Source organism: Miscanthus floridulus, chromosome 1 (assembly GCF_019320115.1).
Source record: "Miscanthus floridulus cultivar M001 chromosome 1, ASM1932011v1, whole genome shotgun sequence".
In the NCBI taxonomy this organism is placed as follows: Eukaryota; Viridiplantae; Streptophyta; class Magnoliopsida; order Poales; family Poaceae; genus Miscanthus; species Miscanthus floridulus.
The window spans coordinates 29,834,109-29,844,328 of NC_089580.1; positions in this window are offsets into that span (position 1 = coordinate 29,834,109).

A 10,220-nucleotide genomic window follows, 5' to 3' on the forward strand; every position below is an offset into this window, starting at 1 on the left:
GCGCGCGACAGGATCGTCCCCGGGCGAATAAACAAATGGAGCAACTTGACCTGCCGAGATCAGCACGGCAGCAGATGCGCGCGGTGTGCCTGTGCTCGTGCTGCCACCGCCTGGCCCCGTTTGCGCGAGAAGGTACATCCGGTGAGTTGGACACGGGGGCACCCGGCAACCGGCATCGCCCAGTGGCTCGATTGGGATCTTGCTAGCAATTTTCTCAGGTTTTGTTATGGCGACCGTACGCCCACGGCGATCTCACTCGGATTCCGCCGATACGATACCCACCGGCCACCGGCACAAGAATGATTCCGCCCTCTTCTCTGCCATTCGGGATCCGGCAGTTGGGCCGCCGTGCACGATCGACCCAGGATTTCCGAGGCCAGCCCGGCCTCCGGACAGCGTCACGGACTCACGGTCCATCCCGCCCACCGCACGTCCGCACGGCCCAGCCAGTCGTTGCCTGTCGCCCCGCAGCTCCCGCGAGGGGGTTGGCACCACAAGTCCCGTCCGCGCGGCCAGGCACCAGGCGCCGCCGCAGCGGCAGCGCGCTCGTTCTCGTCACCCCAGGGGTCTCCTGCACGGCGGCCGGCGGCTCGAGGGGCCTCTGGGATTTGGGTGCCCGTTTCGTTTGTTGGATTTATTATGGGCTAGGCCCATTTATATATTTAATAAATTAATAATTCTATGGCTTGTAATTGTGGGTATTATTATTTATATCGGATTGAAAGTTAAAAGGACGTTGACTCAACTTAAATGATTAGAATTAATCCGTTTAATTTGAGAAGTTGAGAAACGGACAAAGGCGTGTCACACGCGCGCGCGCCGCCGACGGCCGGGCCCGGGCCGTGGCAGGCGTGGCGTGTTAACTTTTTAGCACCCACTAACCATGGGAGTTTTCAACTAAAAGCCGGCCTGACTCCTGATCTCCCGGGGTCTCTCTGTCTTCCCTGCGCATGCCTCTCTGTTTTCTCTGCGAGTCTTCCAACTCCAGTTAAAGAGAGAACACACGCATTCTGGAAGATTGATTCAGTTGCTTGATGGCTTGGGATCGACAATTAGGTTTTTGGGGAGCGTCTACGCGACTACCCGAAGAGCCGCCGTCACCATACGTCGTCTTCTTCCCGATCTCTGACGGAGGGAACACCTTCTTCTCCTACGGCATGTCGAGGGAAGTTGCTGGAACTTCGGAATTGCGGATGGGAGGATATGATCGTTTCATCTTCTCTCTATTTTACGTTCTACATGTTTCAGTAGTTCATCAGTTTGTTTCATATGTTCAGTCATGTCAGTTCATAAGATATCTTATGTCTGTTCCTGCTAGATATATGCTCTACGTATGTGTTTCCCGTTTACAGTCCTGTTGTTTCGTATGTAGCTTTATGCTTGTTGCAGATATGAAATATATATCTTTCCATGTGTTTCTCTTTGTTATGTTTCATGATCTTTATATGTTTCACAGGATATATGATCTAGCATGTAGTTTTATCGTGGATATAATCGATATCATGATTTCAATGATTAATAATTCTTTATATGTCATCATCATGCTGTTAATTTATGGAATTAAAATGACATGGAAATTGCCTATTATCCTAACAATCCAACAACCTAATTTTAGGCATTTTTCTGTCAGAGGTTTTGCTGTTGTGTTAAAGCCTGATCCTTTTGATGGTAAAAACTTCTTGATTTGGAGAGCTAAGATGGAATTGTGGCTCACTGCAATGTCATGTTATCATATCTCTAAGGGCAAACCTGCTAACTTGCCTCCTGAGGATGAGGCTAAGTTTAAGGCTGATGACAACCTCTTTCGAGGTTCAGTGATTAGCGCACTTGATCCAAAATTTCAGAAAAGCTATATCATCCTTCCTACAGGGAAAGGCTGTGGGATGCACTTGTGGGAAAGTTTAGAGTTACCGATGCTGGTAGCGAGCTGTACCTCATGGAGCAGCTGTATGACTACAAGATGGTTGAGAACCGATCTGTAGTGGAACAGGCTCATGAGATTCAGGCACTAGCTAAGGAACTTGAGCTCTTTCCATGTGTCTTACCTAACAAGTTTGTGGCTGGCGGTATAATCGCCAAGTTACCACCTTCTTGGAAGAACTTTGCTACCTCACTCAAACATAAGAGACAGGAGTTCAATGTTGAAGAGCTCATTGGTACTCTTGATGTTGAGGAGAGAGCGAGAGCAAAAGACAATAGAAAGAGTGTTGAGATCTCTACTGCTAATGTGGTACAGAAGAGAAACTCTGGATTCCGCAAGTATAAAAAGAAGAAAAACTAGAACAAGTAAGAGAACACAACTAAGCCTGTTCAAACAGCACAGTTTAAAAAGAAGAACAACAACAAGAGAGATGGAGGTTGCTTTATTTGTGGCAGTGAACAGCACTGGGCAAGTGAGTGCCCTGAGCGCAAGTTCAAGCAGGAAAAGAAATCAGCAAATGTTGTCACTACTGATACTGGAGAAGGAGCATCTGGGTATGATAATTCTTTACCATTTGTTCTTTCAGTATGTAATTCACCTGAGTGGTGGATGGATAGTGGTGCAAATATTCATGTGTGTGCTGATGTTTCTTTGTTTTCTTCCTACCAGGTCGAGAGGTCTGGCGCCTTGTTGATGGGAAATGGGTCGCGTGCTCATGTTCTTGGTGTTGGTACGGTCATTCTGAAGTTTAGTTCAGGAAAGACGGTGCCATTGAAGAGCGTGCAGCATGTGCCCTCCATCAAGAAGAATCTTGTTAGTGCGTCTATGCTATGTCGAGATGGCCACAAAATTGTTCTAGAGTCGAATAAATGTGTTGTGTCGAAACATGGTTCTTTTGTTGGTAAAGGATATGATTGCGGAGGCTTGTTCCGCTTATCACTGCATGATGTGTGTAATAAAATGGTAAATTATGTTAACATTTCTGATGAGTCGGATTTATGGCATTCATGTTTCTGTCATGCAAGTTTTGGCTGTCTTATGCGGTTAGCAAATCTAAATTTAATTCCTAAATTCAATTTGTTCAAAAAGTCTAAGTGCCATGTATGTGTTGAATCAAAACAACCCCGCAAGCCTCACAAGGCTGCTGAGGCGAGGAATTTAGCACCTCTAGAACTTGTCCATTCTGATTTGTGCGAAATGAATGGAATTTTGACTAAAGGCAGTAAAAGATACTTCCTCACGTTTATAGATGACTCCACCAGGTTTTGCTATGTGTATCTCTTAAAAACAAAAGATGAAGCGTTTAATTATTTTAAGACCTATAAAGCTGAAGTTGAGAACCAACTTGAGAGAAAAATAAAGCGGTTAAGGTCCGATCGAGGTGGAGAATATTTCTCTAATGTTTTCGATGAGTTCTGTGTGGAACATGATATTGTTCATGAGAGGACACCGCCATTCTCACCACAATCCAATGGGATTGCTGAAAGGAAAAACCGCACTCTAACAGAGTTAGTGAATGCCATGTTGAGTACAGCGGGATTATCCAAGGAATGGTGGGGTGAGGCGATTTTGACAGCATGTCATGTCCTGAACAGAGTTCCAACAAAGAACAAAGAGATCACACCATTTGAGAAATGGGAAAAGAGAAGATTAAATCTCTCATATTTACGCACTTGGGGTTGCTTGGCTAAAGTAAATGTGCCAATCAACAAAAAGCGTAAACTTGAGCCTAAAACTATTAATTGTATTTTCCTTGGCTATGCCTTTCACAGCATTGGGTATAGGTTCTTAATTATAAAATCTGAAGTTCCTGATATGTATGTTGATACAATCATAGAATCTAGAGACGCTACATTCTTTAAGAATGAATTCCCAATAAAGAATACACCTAGTGAAACAAGTCATGAGACTATAATTCCCCATAAACACGAACTGTCTATTCCAATAGATCATGCTGAAAAATCTTATGTACACATCCCTAAGGAGAATGACACTATAGTCACTCGAAAGAGTAAGAGACAGAGGGTTGCAAAATTCTTTGGTGATGACTATTTAGTGTACCTTGGGAAGGACATACCAACCACCATTAGAGAGGCATATTCTTCTCCTGATGCTGACTTGTGGAAGGAAGCAGTAAGGAGTGAGATGGATTCTATTATGTCTAATGGAACTTGGGAGGTCGTTGACCGTCCTTATGGGTGTCAACCTATAGGTTGCAAGTGGATTTTCAAGAAAAAACTTAGGCCTGATGGAACAATTGAGAGGTACAAGGCAAGGCTTGTGGCCAAAGGATATACCCAAAAAGAGGGTGAAGATTTCTTTGACACCTATTCACCAGTTGCTCGATTGACTACAATTCGCACCTTAATTGTCGTGTCTGCCTCTTATGGTCTTATCATTCATTAGATAGATGTTAAGATAGCTTTCCTGAATGGAGAGTTAGAAGAGGAGATCTATATGGATCAGCCAGAAGAGTTCATTACGGATGGTCAAGAGAACAAGGTGTGCAGGTTGTTAAAATCATTATATGGCCTAAAACAAGCACCTAAGCAATGGCATGAAAGGTTTGATAATACTTTAACATCTAATGGTTTCTCTGTGAATGAAGCTGACACGTGTGTGTATTATCGATATGGTGGGGGTGAAGCTGTTATGCTGTGCCTATATGTTGATGACATCCTGATCTTTGGATCAAATCTCAATGTGATTAAGGAAGTAAAGAAACTTCTATCGAGCAATTTTGAAATGAAAGATTTGGGAGAAGCTAATGTTATTTTAAACATCAAGCTTATCAGAGAAGGTGATGGTGGGGTAACTCTGTTACAATCCCACTATGTGGAAAAGGTATTAAGTCGCTTTGGTTTTAGTGACTGTGATCCTGCTCCCACGCCTTATGATCCTAGCGTGCTATTAAGGAAAAATCGAAGAATAGCAAGGGATCAACTGACATACTCCCAGATCATTGGCTCACTCATGTACCTTGCAAGTGCGACAAGGCCTGACATCTCATATGCTGTGAGCAAGCTGAGCCGGTTTGTGTCAAACCCGGGAGATGATCACTGGCGTGCTCTTGAGAGAGTGTTGCATTATCTGAAAGGTACTATGACTTATGGTATTCATTATACTGGACATCTAAAAGTGCTGGAAGGCTATTGTGATGCCAACTGGATTTCTGATGCTGATGAGCTTTATGCCACGAGCGGATATGTGTTTCTGCTTGGAGGTGGAGCTGTTTCCTGGAAGTCTTACAAGCAGACTATCTTAACGAAGTCTACAATGGAAGCAGAACTCGCTGCATTGGACACTGCTGGAGCTGAGGCCGAATGGCTTCGTGATTTCCTGTTGGATTTACCGGTAGTTGAAAAACCGATACCGGCTATTTCAATGAACTGTGACAACCAGACTGTGATCACAAAGGTCAACAGTTTCAGGAATAACATGAAGTCCACAAGGCATGTTAAAAGAAGATTAAAGACTGTCAGAAAGTTGAAAACCTCCGGAGTTATAACGTTGGACTATGTTCACACGTCGAATAATCTGGCAGATCAATTCACTAAGGGACTGTCATGAAATGTGATAGAAAGTGCATCGAGAGAGATGGGTATGAGACCCACGTGAAAGTCTACTGTAGTGGTAACCTGCTCTATGTGATCGGAGATCCCGTGAAGTAGAGTGGTGAAACAAGCTATAAGTAGATTGAGAGGAAAGTTCCCTACGAACCTATCTCTGATGCATATCTTTCTTTCTATAAAACAGGATGGTATTTACCTTAATGTATTTCGAGAGTCTTATAAAGATGAGATGTTGTCCTACAGAACATCTTTTGAGAAGTACACCTATATGAGTCAGACTACTGGTCACAGTCTATGGGACCTGGGTTATCCCTAAACACTCATGAAAGGCATAGAAGTGTGACTTATATGCTTCAAACAGCGGGGGATGCTTGTTGCAACCTAGTACCAGCGAAGGATTTGAGTGAATCTCACCTCACACAAAACTGTCAATTCAAGGCATAGTCCATTGTTCAGTTGTGACTGAGTGAAACTCTTGTTCTAGGTGGATGTTTAACTTAACAGTCTCCATCGAAACACTGGTATATCAAAGAATTATGATTCTGGAATTATACAGTTACAAATCCTAGAGTTTGGTGGGGATTGTTGGATTTATTATGGGCTAGGCCCATTTATATATTTAATAAATCAATAACTCTATGGCTTGTAATTGTGGGTATTATTATTTGTACCGGATTGGAAGTTAAAAGGACGTTGACTCAACTTAAATGATTGGAATTAATCCGTTTAATTTGAGAAGTTGAGAAACGGACAAAAGCGTGCCACACGCGCGCGCGCCGCCGCCGCCGCCGGCCGGGCCGGGCTCGGGCTCGGGGCGGGGCGGGGCGTGGTGAGGCAGGCAGCCCTTGTCGTTCGGGACCTTGCACGGGGGATCGGCAATTAGGTTTTTGGGGAGCGTCTACGCGACTGCCCGAAGAGCCGCCGTCACCAGTCACCATACGTCGTCTTCTTCCCGATCTCTGACGGAGGGAACACCTTCTTCTCCTACGGCATGTCGAGGGAAGTTGCTGGAACTTCGGAATTGCGGATGGGAGGGTACGATCGTTTCATCTTCTCTCTGTTTTACGTTCTACATGTTTCAGTAGTTCATCAGTTTGTTTCATATGTTCAGTCATGTCAGTTCATAAGATATCTTATGTCTGTTTCTGCTAGATATATGCTCTACATATGTATTTCCCGTTTATAGTCATGTTGTTTCGTATGTAGCTTTATGCTTGTTGCAGATATGAAATATATATTTTTCCATGTGTTTCTCTTTGTTATGTTTCATGATCTTCATATGTTTCACAGGATATATGATCTAGCATGTAGTTTTATCATGAATATAATCGATATCATGATTTCAATGATTAATAATTCTTTATATGTCATCATCATACTGTTAATTTATGGAATAAAAATAACATGTAAATTGCCTATTATCCTAACATCGTTTGCATTTACGCCGAGGGCCGAGGCCGAGTATGCCCCGCCGGCTGTCCTTGCCCGATCGAAGCCGCCGGCCGCCGGCGGCTATTGAAGCGGAAGCGTGGCATGCAAGCGAGCGCGGACCAAGGACGCAACGCACGTACGTACAGTATTCCTACGATCGAGCTAATAAAACGAGGCCGTTAAGCTGGGTACGTGCGAGCAAGATACACCTCTGCGTGCCGGCATCGGATCGGGCCGGACGCGCGCGCGGTACGGTAAGGAAGGTATAGCAGGGTTTCTTGCTTCGAAGATGTACCAAACATGTACATCAAGCGGTCCAACAGCTCTTACACCGTGTTTGGACGCGGCTCTCCGGCGCTGAGCAGCGAGCCTACTCCTGTCCACCTTTGCTTGCTGTGTCATCCAACGTTGCTTGTGTTCGGAGAAACGCCAGACTAGAGCCCACAGCCCAGCTCATCAGTCATCACCGTCTGTCCTCGCGCTCCTCTTCTTCACTGCTTGGGAGTTGGGATCCGTTATTCCGTTTCCTCCACGGCGCTCACGCCCAGCAGGCTGCGGGCAACGGAAGGTCCAAAAACTCTTGGCGGGCTCACCTTACTGGGCCTCCAAAAGAAAATGAAAGAAGGTGAAAATTCCTAGGCCTTTTTCTCGGGATGCATTTCACAACTCGTGCTAATTTCTCATTCCCAAAGAAATATCAAAACCCAGCACAGTCCTTCATCGGGGGGAAAAAAAGCTCAGCGCAGTAGAGCGCATAGGTTAAGGGCCTGTTTTTTTTTGACAAGGACACACACAAAAATGTCTCATATCTGATATATATTGAGGAAAACAAAGACTATTACAGAAGAGGGATAATAAGACATAAAACGATCTTTAAAAAATAAGGGTACATAAAAAAAAACAAATCGGTCGTCTTGTTCCTTCAATCATCAACTGTTTGTCGGAGCTTGAAAATCGCATTGAATAGACGGTAAAAAAAGAAACAGCTACAAACATCTTCGTCAAACATGGCTTTGAAGACCACAAGAGTAACTTGCTGCTGACGGGATCTAGTATCCACGGAAAGAATATCGGCGGGAGGAACCCTAAAAAAAAAAAACAAGCTTGCAATTCTTCACCACCGGTCAAGGGCATGTTTGATTCTTGATCACTCGTCGTGTCGGAAGGGCACTGCTCGCTTATCCACCTGTATTTTTTTTTGGTACAAAATGGCTAAATCATCAATCACGTCCACAGTTGGACAGGTACTGTTTCCACTTGCCTGAATGCATGCTTGCGGCGACAGAAACACATGCATGATTATAGACAAGACTTGCCCATAGTACAGAATCTAATGTTCTATTTATATTTTATTTTTCATATTAATTCTAGAGAGTACTTCCTGTATTTTAAATTATAACACATTTTTTCTATATAAGATTTTATATACACCCATTCCATTCCACGGTGTAGGATGCTGCTCATGCGAGCAACCAAACCGACACACTACGATGCCCGCAGAAACGCTGTTCCACCGCATGGGCTCGTACGTGTACGCAGGCCGCCGGGCGCCCAAACGTCCGTGCGTATCGCCCAAACTGGTCCCGCGAGCATCATCCTCGCGCGCCATCGCGATTGGGAACGGAGCATCTCGCCGCGCTGAAAAAGGGCAATCGTCCGAGCACCTGAGAAGAGAACGCGTGATTAGCTTAGAACGACTGAACGAGCAGACAGAACGAACGTTGGCCTGTTGGCGGGTAAGGCATGGCTAAAAGTACTATTGACTGATTTATTATGAGAGAAAAATATTATTCATTGATTGAAAAAATACGGCTTATAAGCCAACCGAACAAGACGTGACAGGCAGGGGCGGATCCAGCAGTGGGTGGGGGGGGGGGCGCTCAAGCCCTCCCTACCCAAACCGAAGCAGTGCAAATTGCTGTAGAGCACCTATAAATTTTTAGGCAAAGTTCTATAATGTAGGGGGCTGAGACTTAAGATCGAGCAGCAGTATTATTCAGTCCCTCCTAAAATATTTTCTGGATCCGCCAGCGGCGACAGGCAACTCAGAGCAAGATAGGCGTCGCGCACGGCTAAGCTTGAGTGCTTGACTAACCCACGACGCCCACAGGCCACAGGCCATCACATCTACACTGTAGTCGGCTGATCTGAAAGGGAACCCGCGCCGGACTGCATGCACTACCGATTGAGTGATTGGCTCGATGGTGCGTATCGGAGCCGCCGCGACGTGACGTGCTGGACTGCTGCTGCTGCGGTAGCGGTACCCGTACCCATATCGTCGATATGGTGCAGCTCTACCTCTTCCTCTACGGGCTCAAGTTCGATCAGATCAGCTCTACCCTGAGATAATAAAATTCAGAGTGCTGTTTGGGTGCTTTCCTGTCAGTCAATGATCGGAATTTTCAGCCACTAATGCACCCCCCCCCCCCCCCCCCGGGAACGTGAGAAGTTTTCTGTTTTCTATGGTTTTCATATGATTTTTTTTACGAATCCTATAAAATTCATGCATTCCAAACGGATCCTAACTATTTTTTAATCATTTCTCAGTCTGACTCCCCCAATTCCACTGAACCACTCTCTCCTCCTTAAATTATTGGCCGTTTATTAGCTTTACTTGGATATATAACATTCTTTTTATGTATGTGTTGACACTCAAAATTGTCCAAGTGTATAATGGACTCCACCATCATGTTTCTATCGTCAAGACGATCAGAAAGAATACTTGGTTCATCGCATTTGGAGCCCCGGACGAAGAAAATGGCTTTCCGTGAGGCTGAACCAGCTAGAGTCGGCTTAGCCGGCTCCCTAGGTCGGTTAAGCCGACTTTCTCATGTTGCTCAAATGTAAGAATGGACTGCACCATTGTGTTCCTCCCGTCGCGCTGATCGAAAAACATATATGGATCGCTTTGTTTAGAGAAATAATTATGAATTACCCGTGCTGGAAACCGACTCGGGTTGTTTCCAAATCGTTTTTTGGTCGTGGGAAACTTGGAGATTGTGATTTGGACTTATTTTCTACTGGGATAAGACCACCTCCTTTAAATATATGAGAGGATCATGGCCAATTGAATTCCCAACTATCCCATCGTCAAAAATCAATCTACAAACATCCTTTTACACTCTTTTGCACCCCTATGTTGTTCATCCCTTAGCTTGATCCGACGATCAAGAATAGCGTCCTAGGCTCGCCGGCCGACCTAGGGCAGCCCGGCGACGTCCTTGCTCCGACATGGTCTCTTCCGGGTGAGATCTTCGATGGTTTCTTTGCTAATTTGCTTGAAAACTAACGTGTTC